The sequence below is a fragment of the Macrobrachium rosenbergii genome, chromosome 27 (assembly GCF_040412425.1).
Source record: "Macrobrachium rosenbergii isolate ZJJX-2024 chromosome 27, ASM4041242v1, whole genome shotgun sequence".
NCBI lineage: Eukaryota > Metazoa > Arthropoda > Malacostraca > Decapoda > Palaemonidae > Macrobrachium > Macrobrachium rosenbergii.
In genome coordinates this window covers 26,622,077-26,639,409 of record NC_089767.1, presented here as the reverse complement: position 1 = coordinate 26,639,409, position 17,333 = coordinate 26,622,077, and the positions used below count along the sequence as shown (strand labels likewise).

The window sequence follows — 17,333 nt, the reverse complement described above, 5'->3', positions numbered from 1 at the left end:
CGATATAGTTACAAGCTAAACAAATTTTTTGCATAAAAAAAAAAAAAAAAAAAATCAAAATATATACTATTAAATTTGTTTGGTCCAGAAAATTATTAAAAAATAATTAAGCAAGCCCTGGATTACCAGCTACAATTTGTTTATTTTTTGAAGACCACACACGCCTGTCACTCCTGGTTCTTGAATTCTGTAAAAGAAAAGTTCCAATTACTATAAAAATTGAGCCTACAATGGCACATTATTGCACCTGTGATACTTAACCATCAGTACAACCACTTCCCCTCAGAAAATTTAAAAATTTAATTTCTTTCCAAAATTTTATAATTATCAGGACTGCAAAACCCAAAAGCAAAAAAAAAAAAAAATAAAATAAAAAAAAATTAAAAATTACCTGAATTTGTAGTTAAATTTGTTTGGTCCAGAAAATTAAGAAATAATTATGCAAGCTCTGGATTACCAGCTACAATTTGTTGTATTTCTTGAAGACTTCAACATCTGGATTAACAGCTACAATTTGTTGTACTTCGAAGACTCCAACATCTGCCTGTCACACTCCTGGTTCTTGAATTCTGTAACATGTTGCAATTATAAAAAATAATCCAACCCGTAATTGCATATTTATTACATTGTACCCGTGGTACTTTAACACCCACAAAAAAATAATTTTTACTGTATTTGTTTGGTCCAGAAATATATTAAACCTTAGTTTAAGCAGATAAAATTTATTTTTATCTCTTACGGGCTGCTTACTCCTGAATCTTGAATTCTGTATGATTCCCTGAATATTGAATTTGTAATTCCTACCCCCTTTACTCATGAATCTCCAATTCTGACAAATGATCATCAGCAGCATGCTACTTCCAAATTAAAAATGGTATTCACACCGATTTATATTTAACCAGCAGTATGGCCTCCAAAATCAAAATATTTTAAAAGTTTCACCAGAACCCTCAATACTGAATTTGTTAATTCCTACCCCCTTTACTCATGAATCTTCAGTTCTGACACAGATGATTATCAGCAGCATGCTACTCCCAAATTAAAAATGGTATTCACATTGATTTATATTTAACCACCAGTATAGCCTCCAAAGCCAAAATATTCTAGAAGTTTCACTTGCCTGTTACTCCGATCCCTATCATGGTTAATGAAAACAACTATTGACACACCAGAAAACTTCTGTAACAAAAATAGATTTCTTAAAATTATATACTGTACTACAGTAATTACTGTACACTATTAGCCTACCTATCTATTCCTCTTGAAATCTTTTTCATGGTCAACAAATCTTAAATCTCAGAAAAAAAATTACTAACCGTACATTATTTATAATCAGAATATGAGCACCTCGGCTCAAGAGACTCCTGGACTCCGAAGCATTATTATTTTTTTTTGCTAGGCTACCATTTTTAGGTGTGATACCTTAAGTCAATTAAGATGAATATTTAATGTGAAGTACAGATTACTTTTGGTTGGGAACTAGATAAAATTGCTGTTAGCTCTAGAATATCCAGAAAATATTCTAGTTGACGCTATCATGTACAGTCTTTGTTTAAACTAAACTTTCTAGTCTGGCTTGATGATAAGTAGCAAGAGTCTGTTGAGTTGCTACTTACGTAACTACAAACTATAAAGCACAGTATGTAACACCACTATCAGGAAACTGTAGTATTACATCACACCCACCATGGCATAAAGATTATGTCAAGATGATAACTACTGACACAAGAGTGTGGCTAGCAAAACCAATGCAACAGCAGTTAATTAGTGGCGGAAGAACCAAACAAATATTTTAAGGCCTTGACAAAAGAATAGCTGGCAGTGCCTCAAGCACCTCAACATTTTGTACCGTTTGAATTTCAACCATCCTCAACTCAACCACCAGCATTTTTCCTCTGAAATCTTCACTCGATTCATCTCCAGCTGTTCAGCGTAAAGATTCCCACCTCACCTAGTCTCATGACCATTAACCCAGGTATGTGGTTTAATTTAGGCTGTCAAAGCAAGCACTGGGGCATAGAGCCATTCAGCGATCAAGACAGTGTAAAGGAAGTCGGAGTAGTTGAACAGTAAGATATAGAACCAGAAAATAAAGGATACAATGTACAAGTATTTAAACGAAACTTGGAAAAACCCACAGTTGTACTAATAAATAAGAGGTCTTGGATAGCAAGATTGGATAAAGGCTGAAAAGTGGGGGCAACAAAGGGACGCTGAAATACCCTTCAGTAATGCTGCAGAGCACCATATGAGGTCAACTGACAGAATACCCAACTGCAGGGGAACATTGAAAAGCCCCAGTTACATGGGATTTGCTGCAGTGAGTTAAGCACAGAAGTGGGAGCAAGAGTAAAGATCAACAACCTTATCTGGTAAATGAAAAAACAAACATCATGAGCTACAACGTAGCTAAAAATGCATCATGCACATCTTCGCTTGAATCCTATTGTTAGTGTGTAAAAGCTGTCGTTTTCCTACTCACATATCCATTTTGTTCCATAATAGTGCAAGGATGTCGAGAAGCTGAGGGGATGTGGATATTAAATATACGCAGTATGGATTGTATATCCAGCAATGCAGTGAAACGAACGCTGAGTGGTTTAGCTGAAGCTATTCTTAAGCCAGCAGGAGCTGAAGTGGTATTAAGTCAATTTAAAAGGAAATAGTCACATTGTGGAAAGACAAAAAAAAAACTAGCAAACCCATCTGTAGTGTCATTATGACAGCAAAAATCTGCCATATGAATCCGATGAAAGATCTTAGACATGGAGAAAATAACAAAAGCTTAAACAGTCAAGCGAGTGGCGCCAAAACGCTAAGTGTTTACTTCAAAATGAGACTGGAAATTTTCCTCGGCCTTAGAAGTTTTAGCCAAAGAAGCAGAGTAAAGGAACACAGTCTGTGATATTGCCCAACAATAACATAAATCACTGACCCAAACTTAACATGGTCTGAAACGTGTAAAACAAAAGACTAACGAATCTTGTTACCACTTAAAGTAAAAGTACTTTTGCAAAGCTGATGGCAGACTTTCTGGGCATAAACTGCTCAATACATTGTCAAAATATGTTATGTAAAACCTATTACATACTGACACAAAGAACCCTTAAGCACCATTCGTCACAAACACGGAACAAACATAGAAAATATACTTTATATATAAAGGTTACAATCTTGCAGCATTCATCAAGACTGCAGTTAAGTGAAGAAGGAAGTACGTAGCTACATTTTTAACATCACACGCACTCTCTTAAAAAGAATCCTAACTGCTATTCTTTGTACACTATGAAAAATCTGACTTTAAAATATGCTGTTGCTCTTCAATATACAAAAGCCTTCTCATTTCATGGTAAAAAGTTTAAAATACTGTACTATACTTACAACTGAATCCTATGCAAGTCTCCATACTTGGGTTTTATTCCATACAGTCGACTCCCAACAATATCCTTTTATTTTGTCTGCAACCCATCTGTGAGAAAAAAATAACCTACAATTACTAAAGAACGTAAATTTCAGCATCTAAAATCCTTAATTTGTAATTTATCGATTCAGATATCTGTCATGAATTTGCTTAAAACATTACAGTTCTTCCACTGTGTTCTGTTGGATTAACTTTACCTTCAAGTAATTTAAAATGCACTATTCAAGTACTCTACTTGTCTTATATACTACAACTATATCAAACTTTCATAACGTGAACAAACGAAGAATCCTTTATTTCCCAAACATAACAACACGTCACTTCCAACATCCATCATTTCATATAAAAACATCAAATGGTAATGACATCATGAACGTCTTCTTGCATTACCTATGTCAAAATGCATTACATTCATCCGAAATACTATATACAAGTTTCATCAGCACTTCATATATGTTTTTTTTTTTTTTATCAGATGCGGTCCGTGCGCACCACGGACTTAAAGCTCTAAGTGGTTAACTGTCTACACTGTGGGTAAGAATCATTAAGTTCATCCACGTTTGGTGTTTAATATCCCTACAGTATTATTATTATTATTACTATTATTATTATTGGAACTGCAACCCTAGTTTGAAAGCCAAAACACTAAGACCAAAGGACTCAAATTGGAGGAGTAGCCCATTACAAAAATGCAGAAAAAAATATTTTACGTATACTATGAAATGGGGCTCGTAATGAGTATACAGCATGTCAATTCAGGGAAGAGAACAATAATAAAAAGTTCAGTGAACAAGGCCCAAATTGCACATGCAAAGTGAATCTGTTCCATCAAATTATTAGTTGTACAGATCATATCTTCGAAGTTCACTTTGCTTATATAACCAAATTATTTGTTGTACAGATCATGTTTTTAGAGATAATGGAAATTAAAATCCTCCAGAGTATTAAACGGGTTCACTGTTTTTAATGCATAACTTCTCTTTATGTTAACTGATCATAGTGGTAATCGGCAAGACTAGATATGTAAAAATAGCTTATAATCAATCAACTTAAACCTTGTCTTTGAATTTTTACAGCAGGTCATGTAACTGGGGGGAATGGGATGTTGGTAGCTTGTGGTGTGTTAGTCAAACCATTGGCCTTATTCTTAAGCCGGAATTTCTCATGGATCCGGCTTGTGAGGGAGGCGGCTTTAAAGGGTAACGGGAGTAGTTGGGTTGCTCAACAAATAAGGTTTAACCATCAGCAGTGATTACTCAGGTTTAGATAATACAAAATATTCTATGGTCAAAATGTTTGTGAAACATTATCATATACGTGGCAAATTCCTATTTAATCTCGAGTTCTCACTGCGCATGACTTCATTAGCGCCGTATGCATGCATACTAAGTATGAAAGCTATGTAAAGTTCAGAAATTATGGCCAAGGTTAAATTTTCTATTCAACTTGTGAGAGTGGCTTGGATGTTTGAATAACCTACACAGTGTGAAATCTCCATCACCCACAGTGATATCCTGAAGCTAAAAATTATCTTTCAAAGATGGTACAATTACTCTGCTTTTAAAACTAATTTTAGAGGATGGAAGGACATGCATAGGATTGGACAGTCGCTGACTGGAAGGTCAATTACTATATACTGTACTCTCACCCACGAAGAAAAAGGAAATTAGACAAACTATGAACTGTTGCCGGTAATGCGAGTATTTTAATGTACTGACCCCTCAGGTCATCAGCATATCAGAAACTCGCTTGACCATCGTTACAATTCCAAGAAACCCAAAGATGAGGGTGCATGCTGTTCGTCACCTTGTTCGCTGTGAGATCAATCAAAACCAGACTCAGAGTAATACCTAGTCAACACTAGCAACAGTCCAAGATAGAATAAGTGAAACTGGACCGTTGACAAACTAGTCAGTTTACCAATGAAGCTACAGATTAATATGAAATAAATTCAGATAGTTATATGGTTCTCTAGTTTGAGAGGCGGAGGGGAAAACGTAGGACACTAGGTAAAGTTAGTTAATTCTGGAGTAGATGACCCCCTATCCTCGTTATATTTGCAATAAATCAAGTCATGGTTTGACACGCGTTGAGCTTAAAGGTGCTTTTAACACCACTTTATGTCAGAGGATTGAGTAGCAAAGAAATTTCATACAGGATTGTTTGATCAGGAGCCCGAAATACAATTCCATTTCATTCCATCTTCAGGATGGATCCAAAAGTAAACAAGACTACTTAAGTACCTAAACAAGCTGACAAAAAACCTTTGAAAAAAATTTTTATTCTACCACACGATTACCTTAAAATACTGTTATTAAACCTTTTTTCTTATATAAAATAACTACTCTCAATATTTTAACTTATTCCCAAACAAACGTTAATTTTTCTTCATTAGGTTTTATTGTAACTTGTTATTCACCAAACTAGTATATACACTACATTCACTACTTAAACTCAGGTCCGATTTGTTTTCGGAGACGAACTACTTTGTGAAAAGCATCCACACGTGTATGTGTAGTACACACACCTTACAGGATGAGTTTCATCTAAATTAGTCACCCTATGTCTACCGCATCACTACTTTTACTTACCATGACCTCAGTACAACACAACCAATGTTGACAGTACTGGCTACCCCAGGCCTTATGCACATATACTGAATATTTCCAAAATCTCATCAGTATAAAAAAAAAAACCTGATTAGCATCACTACAATTCTAATAAACCTACAGACGAGGACGTACGCTGTTCCTCGTCCCCTTACCATCTTAAGATCAGTCTGAAGCAAACTCAAAGTAATGCCAAGTCATCAATATTAAATGTCCTCAAGGCTGATTAAACTGGGGCACCAGCTAGCCACTCAATGTAACTGGAAAAACTACGGAAATTGGGTAACACGAAATCTAGTTTCAGGTAGTCAAAATGCATCAAAGTTTGCGAAGAGGGGAAGGGGTGAATTCTGAGAATCACGTAAAAAGTTTAATACTAGGATAGACTCCCCTACCATTATGCCTGCAATAAATCAGGACTTTGGTTCGATACAAAAACGAAAATTCCTTAATTTTAACCAATGCCAACAGGTGGTTAACTAGTATTACTGGTAAAGAAAAAAAAAAAAGGTTGGCTAGCAAGGAAACTTTCCTACAGGAATATTTATTCTATAGCCGGAACTACAATCCAATTTAGTACCGTATCCCTTATCTTCATAATCGGTCCCTAGTAATCAGGCTGCATTAGTTTAGTACCTAAACACACTGACAAAACTAATTCTTGAAAAACTTACTTCCATGAACTAAAAACTGTTCTCATTTAAGTTTTTTCTTTTTAAATCTAATTTTATTATCCTAAGACACTGCCCATTACAGCTGATTAATTTTTTAAAGTGATTAAGTTCTATTGTAATTGTTCTTCAGTAAATACGGTATATACACTACACTCATTACCCCGGAATTAAACACTATTCTTGATGAAAGCACCTCTAAGTATATAACTCGCATTTTCTTCGAGAACTTTTCGTACACAAGTTATCTACACAACTCTTCTACTGTAACTAACCTCAGTAACTGAAGACTTATATTAGTTAAACTAAATGTATTAAGATAGTTGGTCAAGTTTCCATGTACAATACCAGAGATGCTTCAGTGTAATCTGCATAGTTAAACTACAACTAATGTTCAAGGAGGAGGATGCAAATATTGTTAGCGAGGAATTTTATTAGTTTCGTACACAATTATTTACCAGTACTCAAAAGTTTTACGAAAACCATTACATAACACCAACAACCAAACTTGTATGTCAATGATGTTCACCTGTTAAAAGTTTCGGCAGAGATTTGTTGAGGTTTTGTCCAGATTACGCAGCTTCATCCTACACATCTTCAATGGAAATCATTTGGAGTTCCTCTTAAAGATGCTTCAGAGCACACAAATCTTTGTTCCAGGATAGTAGTACCACCAGTCAGGGATGAAGTTTCCACGGTTATCCATTTGCCCGGACAGGAATCTGGAGAAAAAAAAAAATACAATTATGACTATGACGGCAGGAAAGTACAGTTTGAAGTTAAATTTCAATGAAAGAGGTCACAAACTATAAATACGTATTTCAATTAATCCCTTGATTTATGAATACTTTGCACTTTGAGCAAGAAAAAGTGGGAGAGTTTGGCCTTAAAAATAACAAAACACTGGTGTTCTTAAGCTTTAAACCAAGCCTTTTTATCCAGCACTTAAAATATTTCATGTTTTACTGACCCCATCTACCTCGTAAAGCGGGCCATACATTATCCAACTTGTTGTACAACTTGGTTGGGTTGTATGAAATGTTGGACAGTGCATGGGCAGGTTGTACAACAAGATTTTGGTTGGTTGGAGAGAATCAAAGCAGCTTTGATTTTAAGGGGGCGTGGCCTAATGTTGTACAACCTTTTTGACAATGTATGGGCATGTTGTACAACTTCACAATTAACATCAGTTGGAAGCCTAGTTTCATCGCGTGTAGACCTTGCTTAAAGGCACATTCTTTTGGAAATAGCTGTTTTATAAGTGTTAAATAGGCGTTATGGCAAATATAAATGACACTGAACAGTGGAGAAGTTTCATTGATACATATAGAAGTTTACCTGCGATTTGGAAAGTGAAAAGCGATGAATATAAAGATAAAAACAAGCGAAATAAAGCATGGGAAGTACCGTTGAATAACTTGAAGGAAATAGTTAGCAATGCCACTCTAGATGATTTGAAAAAAATATAAACAATATGAGAACTTGTTATAGGAGGGAATTAAAAAAGAAGGAAAAGTCTGAAAAGTCTGGTGCGGGCGGTGATGACATGTACGAACCAACTTTATGGTATTTCGATCTGTTGCATGATGTTTTAGGAGACCAAGAAATCCAGATACCTGGAGATAGTAATTTGGATGAGAGCGATGACAAGGGAATTGGAAATACAGTAGGTACCCAAGAAAAATGCAGGCTACTCATGATACAACTAAAGATCAGTATTTGCAAAAAGCTGTCGAACATTTAGATTTCATAAAACATCAGAAACTTATGAAGGACGAAGCCGCAACCTATGCAGATAGCTGGGCTGTATCCTACAGAAAGCTGAACGAGACAAAAGTTGTATGCAAAAAAAGCTATTGATGAGATTCTTATAATGGGCCAATTAAACCAGTTAACCTTGGATTCTGTGTCACTTTCGTCCAGTAGGTCAAGTACTCAAGCATCAACCCCATTGACATTTTCAACTCTACCTGTATGCACTTATCAATTATCCAATGAAAATATCTCAACTGACATAAGCCAAGGGAATCATTATAATATAACAACTTCTACAAGACCCAAATTATTCCTTAAACTAGTTATAAAATACCTAGATTAAACATCAAGGATAAAAATACATTCATTTGGTACAACAATATTTTCATTTAAAGGAAACTTTTTTGAACAATGTAATATTTAGTTAATGTATTTTTATAATGATGTAGTATACCTAGATTCAACTTCAAGGATGAATACACATTCATTAGGTACAATATTTTATTTTCATTGCTTAAAGGAACTGTTAAAAAAAACAAGTAATATTCAGTTGATACAATTTATGATGTATATTAGTTAATGGTAATAAACTTTATCAGTTTTTGATGTTTTATTGCTGTTCACCCCTTGCAGAAGGTTGTTGTAAGCCTAACATTTTCCACTGCCATGCACTGCACCATCAGTATAGAAATACTGACAAAACTTGTTTCTTACTTGCTTAGCACATGTGGTAGAATTCCTTCTCTGAGTTGGTTGTAATGGGACTAGTTGTTCCGGATCAGATCTCCAAGAACCCTCCTGTACAGTTGCATTATCTATATTTTCTATATCAGCTCCTTGAAAATATAACTGTCTATTCTTTTTCAGGATATAATTGTGCAGATAGCAGCATGCCAATGTGATTCGTGCGGCTTTTTCAGGTGCTAAATTTATAGTAGTTCAATAAAATCCGAAACCTGCTAGCTAGTATCCCAAAGCAATTTTCTATAATTCGTCTTGCTCGAGATAATCTATAGCAAAAGATTCTTTGTTCATCTGTTAGCTGACCACTGAAGGGTTTCATTAGATTTTCAGAGAGGGCAAATGCATCGTCTCCTACCATGACATACGGCATTTTCCCATAATTTCCTGCAGGTAAATCCTCTGGATCTGGAAATGTACTGTCATCATTTTCAAGTTGTTCAAAGAATTTGCTGTTAGATTGAACTCCTCCATCTGATGCTCTTCCATTTGCTCCAGCCTCAGCATATATGAATTCATAGTTGGCATTTCCAATGCCAAACAAGACAATGCTGAATGTTTTTTTGTAATTATAATAGTATGAACCTGAATTTGCTGGTTTTTTTATGTTGACATGTTTACCGTCCACAGCTCCGATACAGTGTGGAAAATTCCACTTTCTTTCAAAGGACGTAGATAGATAGTTCTTTCCATTCATCTTTTGTAGTTGGAGTTTTGATTACTTGCTTCTTTTTTAGCACACTAATTATAGCATTGCAAGTAGGTAAAATAAACTGACCTATAGTTTGGGGAGAAATTCTCGTCAAAAACTTTAAATCCTCATATGATTGACCGGTCGCTAAAAATCGTAAAGTTGTTGACAGCTTTTGGTGTACTGTTATCATGTCATCCCTCATTTTAGTAGCCTTTTTTTCCAAGAAAGGCGTAACCAGGCTTAACAGTTCCTGATAGGTTTCACTGTCCATTCTCAAGAAGTTTTTGTAATCATCTGGAGCAGTTTCTTGTAGTTCACGTAACAAATTCACATGAGAATTATGTGGGCGATTTAGCAACCATTGCTTTGCCCAATACTTTCTTTTTTACGCACTTTTTTGTCGTTCTCAGCTGCACATAAACTAATTATTGTACCACATAAAAGTATTTCTTCATCTACGTCCATTCCGTAATAATTCTATTCAAAATTCTAAGACAACAATAATATGCCACAAAGTATGTTATCTGTACAGATCGACATCTATAACTAATGTTGGACGACTTGGTCTTACAGTGTATGCTCTAGAGCAGAAAATGTTGGCAAACATTGTTGTCCAACCAAGTTGGATAATGTATGGCCCGCTTAACCAGATCCCTCTATTAAGATAGTGTAAAACATTTCCTGAGCAGCACATGCTGCTTGCCTGCTATCTCTGCTACAAAATTTTGGGAACGAACGACAATGACTAGAGATTTATCCCACTTATTCAAGATCAGATCCATTTACGATACACTGCTCCCTAACACACGTGCCGGGAAGGGAGATTTGTAAGACACCCCTGCATTAAGGCGATCAGGGTTCTAGAATACTGGAATCCACCGAAACTTAAAAAAAAAAAATTATCAAGGAAGCTTTTCTGTTCTTTGTTTATAAAATTTATTCCCCTGCAGAGCCTATTAATGCTCAAGAAACTTTACGTTAATTCGTTTGAAACTTTCCATATTTTTTCAGTTATTTTCAGCGACTCGAGACCCTTGGAAACAAGACAATTGGTTAATGGCATTCATAGCTTCGTCCAAGTCAGCAATACTGGTATATTTGAGCTAAAAGGGGTCGTATCGTTAATAAAAACTCTTACAATACCTGCATACTGACAATTTGGCAACAATAGCAAATGGTGAAAGTGCGGACCTCTTCTGGAAGTAATTTTATTTTTCAAGCTCAAAGACACGCTTATAAGGAAAAAATGCTTGACGTTGGAAGTCTGGCGGTAGTTAGCCGCTTCAAACCAAAACTACCGTCCTCTATAGCTGTTATTCCAGAAAAAGCTAAGATGAAAATATAGGTGCTACTTTGGCTTACTATCTACGCGTCACCTATTCTGAGGCGCTAGTACTAAACACCGTATGGTAAATGTAAAGTTGACGGGCGCACGAAGATATCGTTTATTGATATACTTTGTCGACCACACAATATAGAAATGGGTGTATACAATATTTGATCCCTGTGGGGCCAGTACTAAACACGGCGTCCCAACGAGCTTCCGCGTTTAGTTCTAGCATTTCGGAGTAGGTGACGCGTAGATAAGCCAAAGTAGCACCAAAAACAAAAATACTATCATAAAATAGTGTTCTAAAACCTTCAATATTTAGTACTATATAAGCTATCGCATAATCATGGAATATGAAAAATCGTGAAAAATCTGTTTAAATTTTACAGCAACGGTATTTTACCTAGTTATGTGAAAGTGGTGATTTTCTAACCGAAAATGGGAATAAAAGCTTTAGATGAAAATAATAATACGAGTGTGAACGAAAAACATTAAATAACAATTTTGCATAAATACGGGAGCTTAAAAAAGTACTAATTGATGAATACGTAAATTTGACAGGTTAAACACTGAGTAAAAAACTACGGCACACTTACCAAAGGAAGATAGTCTTGAATAATTTAAAAACATCCGTCAGTGCCTCTACAATGGTGTAGCATTATTAATTTTTTTGCTAATTACAGATTTCAGTTACAGCGGCAAAACTAATAACTTACGAATCCTATCAGGAGAGCCACAGTATCCTTTTGAGCGTCAATGGCTACAACATATTCAAGCAACAAATGTTCATTTTGAAGTGCTCTATAAAGAATGCACCAAAATATGTCAATGGCCTACAAATGTATACGCTGGAACATGGGCCAGTATAGATTAATGGAGGCACTATGCAATAAAGACAATGGAAAAAGAACCTTTGCATTGCTCAACACTTAGACCTTAGAACATGACCTAGACTAAGTTGTCACAAGGACTATGGGAAAACTTTAAAAATTAAAAAGTTATGGCAAAAGTAATTTATTCAAGACAACTACGAATAAACAGGCAGAACAAGCTCCCAAAAGTAAAGCGTGGGATTTTTTCTTGAAAAGTAAAAATTCATACGCAAAAGTTAAACATCTACAAAGGGTGTATCAACCTAGAAAAACGAAACGAGCGAACAAGGCACGATACTACAGTAATTTTCTGTAAATGTTATAATTATTTTGAATATAGGAACTAAAATTATATAAGATCTAAGCTTATCTTAACAGAATTCAGGGGGTTTGTCTTTTCAAAACTATACCACTCCACGAGTACACCCAAACAAAAAACATCCTTAGTGTAGTGACATACTACAAGCGGCAAACCGTTGCCGCGCGCGGCAGCGGCGAAAAAAATCCCGCCAGCATGTGCTATCCTATGGGACCTGACATACTAGAGAAACCGACGCTGAGCGTGGTCGCGGTTGCCGCTGTCTGTTTTTTTTTCTGCCGCACATGTTGGCGGGGAGTCAACACATGTTAAGCTATGGCTACTGACATACTATGCCGCGCGCGGAGACGGGAAAACATTTATCTTTTCTGGTATATATAGATTTCTACTAATGTAAGTATGTTGAAAATCTTCATGTATTACTTCTATTTCCTTATATTTTCATTGCTTCATTATTAATGCCAATTTCACCAATATGGGTAGAAGTGGCTTTAAACTAACAAGATAATACTATTATTATATAATTACGCAGTACTATCTATTGCAATATTTATCGCTAAAAGCAAAACTGTATTTAACTGTTTTTTAATATAATTCCCTCTGCTCGCTATCAACAGCACACAAAGTTGCAATTTTAATGAAATTTGCCACATCCATCCTACTCTGATGTCGAGAGAAAACCGCACTGCAGGTCGGTTTGCCGCTATAGTATGTCAGGTTCAAACTTTCGCGGTTTGCCGCTGCCGCGCGCGGCAACGGTTTGCCGCTTGTAGTATGTCACTACACTTACTGTCACTACTACCACTGTTGCTGTCCTTGTTAGGTACGTCCTATGAGAAAAATATTTTTGAAATGTGCACTACCATGCCACAATTTAATCTTGATTCCCGACAGTCTCAATATATATTGTTAGTGTTTCAAGGATACATCTATTTATAACTTTTGGGGGCATTCTTAGTCCTTTTAAGTTTATCTTTGGTGACATCAACTGCTTTACTATCTTATATCATTGGCTATTAGATGCAGTTTGTCCAACGGATTAATAAAGTTACTACTGCACCAACAATTATCTACTGGTAATGTAAAATACCGCACCAACAAATTTAAAAATTAACACTTGACTGCACGCACAAAATAACGAAGAACCGGAGCATCGTCTGCCCAGGGCAACCAGAAACAATAGGGACAGAATATCAGTTGGTGAAAAAAAAAGGGAGGGTTCATGATTACGAGGAAAATTTATAATTTAATATAAATGCAATAAAATATACAAATTATTAAAACTTGTCTGTCCACTCTAGCAAGGTAACCTAATCGGAAAAAGGTTAAAGTCCATTGTACAACTGCTCTAGCACACTTCAAGGTTTGTGGTCATACTGAACGGTACCTACAAGGGCCTGAACCCTGAAGTAACCAACAATCACAACACGGCGTATGAATACTCAACCTGCTTTGTAAGGAGGCATGTGGCGGCCTCCAAAGTATCTAACCAAAACGTTAAAATTTCAATGGCTCAAATTAATGAAAACTAAACGTTACATTGATATGCACCATTCATTTTCCATATACTGTATATAGGAGTCCCTTACTGCAGCAGCATGGGTAGCAGGAAAGGTTGTGATTCATTATCGTATCTTGAAGTCAAGACCTTGTTACTTATACTTAAAAAAAAAAAAACCCTGTAGCCAGAACATCCAGACTGGAAACAGATTCTACTAATGTCAATTACCAGAGGAGGATCGGAGATTGCATGAAGATAATGTAATATTCTAACAGTATTTCAGCAACAAAAAGACGACTAATTGGTAACGGAATTTCCTGAAACTGCACTATAAATTACAAGCATACATTTTTAAAAATATGCACGGGCAGCGACGTAATTTCTTGAGAATCAAGATTTAGCAGGAATAGCGGAAGAATCTGCTTGAACCGTTGGTGCAACAATGCAAACAAACCTACAACCCCAACAGCATCCAAAATAAGACTGATACGGAGAAATCCGAATACACACTCAAGACAACCCACACCATCACGAGATCAAGATGGGGATAACGCACAATCTCAAGTACTTAAGAACTCGGCAAAAACTTATGCCAAAAACATTGCAATTTCGTAATACTACATTGTCGGGACTGAAATGTCGCTGTCAAGTATCTATGGAAGAAGTGGCATTTAAAATTATTTATTAGATAATAGGTTTAAAATTGGTTAGCAACAATACGACTACCAGAGGTTAGGGAAAATAAACTTTCGATTTATTCTTTACTTGTCATACATTTTAGCCTCGTATCTCAGATTCTGAAAATATTTAAGGCAACCTTTATGAGAAGCAACTGATTTTTATTAAAGTTTCTAAACTTTTTTCAGACAAATTTACTTGCGATTTTATAGTAAACTAAGTTTTGATTATGCGAAGTTTCTGAAAACACGGTTTTTTAAATGGAAAATGGTATAGTACTGAGTTTTGGATCAGATTTTGAAGCATTAGGCATTTATTTCCGTCGTTAACAGTCTATTATACACTTTTAACTGTAGTAGACTATAGTGGAAATCCATGGTTCGGGGTAGGCTACGTTTTGAGTAGAGGTACAAGGACGACAACGAATAAGGTATGCAAACAGGTTAGTGTTTTTAACGATTTATGGCGTAGGTTCGATCACTGTCTGATTGGGCGGGGAGGTGGGGGGCCCAGTTCAGTGGGCGAAGACCTCCATATGTCAGGCAGGGCTCAGAATCATTGGTTGGTTAGGTTAGGGGATGTAAGGTTTGGATTATCACTAAGTTATATGGATCCCTCGGTCATGTTATACGGTGGGGGGCAGGCCCCAAGTTGGGTGGGACATGGCGCCCGAGGCCGTTACGTTTGGATGCATACCATAATAAAATACTGTTCCTCCACCCATACACCAGTTTTACTGGGATTCAAACGGTTACGTGGGAGTTCTGTACTGGGATCTCAGACTTTCTGATGGATATTAAGATTCACCCAAGTCCCACCAAAACTATTAAGAAACTAAAACTTGCACTATGTGCTAAAATAACCTTTACCTGGTTAGCTACGAAGATAACGATCCCACCCTGGGTAGGAAGCAGCGTCCAAGGTTGTTAAAATAGGCTATTATCGGACTCATTAGCTTCCGTTCTCTCCCACCCAATAAGCCCTGTTTCCAACATTGGTCCCCTTATTACAGTGAGGTGGAAAGGGTAGGGGGAGTGAGGTGCGGTTTGCAGTTGGTTAACCAAGCACTCGGAACAAATGTAAAATTCAAGATCTCACAAGAAACCATAAAAAAACTAGGCTTTTCATTATACAGAATTTGTTCTAAAAGTAACATTTGGTACATCCTGGTAAAGGTGTTACAGATTTACACACATTCCCTGGATATTAGGAACCACGTGCTTGGTCGCTACTATTAAAATGCCAAGAAGTGTTTGCGAATCTGAACCTAATAAGGTTACCAGACACTTTGCAGTTCTTAAGTATATAACTTAATTTGTTCATTATCACCAATTACCTGTAAACCTACGTAACTGTTTCTTATTTGAAGGCAACTAAAACCTGAACTAGCATTTGCTATGCCTTAGGTACTTCAGCGATGTGTAAAACAAATTCTTGGGTATTTTTTTTTATGCCACATGGCCCAGCTATCGCCATGACTACTGTGGGCTGACTAGCAGTGTGAATTATCCACACACACACTAACATTTTGTGCTGAATTTTTCTATTCACTTTTATCCAAATTTTCCATTATATTCACAGAATTGGAACATTCATGAAAGCAAGACACAATCTTCACTTTCAACAATTCTTGAGAAAAATGTGAAAACAGCTATGTTCTATGAAAATAATCTGTAACAAAATAGATTCTACGAGTAAAGTTTTCGTCCTTAACCCAAGAATACCACCGTCCTTACCGTGTGAAAATCACGCATGGGAATGCAGACCGATGCTTCTTAACCTTACCAGCGCTACTGTTCAAATGGCTTCGAATTCGAAAATCCTTATCAAGTTCGACGTTTGGTTCTGTAGCGCCTGTCAGCCAATCAGAGGCGGCCATGAAAGTGACTCCAATAGGCCACACACAAAAAAAAAAAAAAAAAAAAAGGAAAAAAGGCTAATGGACTATAATTACTTTTATAAACAGAAAAATTCATGTAGCCTATACATTTGTTACTACAAAAGAGTAATTTTTTGGTTTGATGTCTAGATATTTACTGAATAATTAAACAATTGAAAAACGACAATATCTCAGCCTTGTGACATCTGGTGGTAGCTGCAAAAAAGAAAGAAAACAGGTTATCATGGGGTGGGGAAAATGATAAAATTTGCCCTCTATATATAAGCAAAAATACAACTACTGTATTATTATCATTATATTTACCCTTAGAGAATTTTCTTCTGAAATTGAGAAATTCAATAAATCATAACCTAAATTTTAGTCAAACAAAAAACCTGGGGTAGAAGGAGGCACTACAAAAAACGGGGATCAGAATTGAAAAGAAAACTATAATGTTTTTAATAATAAATACAGGGAACACAGGTACCTTAATAATAACAAATAACCGTCGTTTAAGCCATTTTTGCTTGCACTGGGATTTTCTCGAAGATTCTTAGACTGATGGTTTTGAACTAAAGATAACTGCGCAACATTTGTAAATGAAATGTTTGCATGACGTCATGTGATAGTAGCTGTGGCTCTTTCCATATTAAAATATCATCAAAAAATGCGCATGAAACCAAATTAAAAATGCACATTAACCTTCCCTAAAGTTGGTCATACCAATTATGCCTTGACACCTGTCTATAGAGGGTTTGAAGAACATGGACAACAATATCTTGAATTCGATCTGTTATTGTAGAGAAACTTCCGTTTGAAGGATATGTTTCTAATTTTATTGACCGGGAGACTTGCCGTTTTTA

The 17,333-nt window shown here is 36.0% G+C and overlaps 1 long non-coding RNA gene across 1 annotated transcript; it reads right to left on the bottom strand.

Annotated features, from left to right (window-relative positions):
- Positions 1–45: 45 nt before the first annotated feature.
- On the bottom strand, positions 46–16,643 carry LOC136853509 (uncharacterized). Its single transcript, XR_010857485.1, has 5 exons — positions 16,328–16,643; positions 7,231–7,423; positions 3,382–3,469; positions 392–569; positions 46–187 (listed from the first exon to the last, which is right to left on the bottom strand). It is a non-coding gene; the product is annotated as an uncharacterized lncRNA (long non-coding RNA).
- Positions 16,644–17,333: the final 690 nt, after the last annotated feature.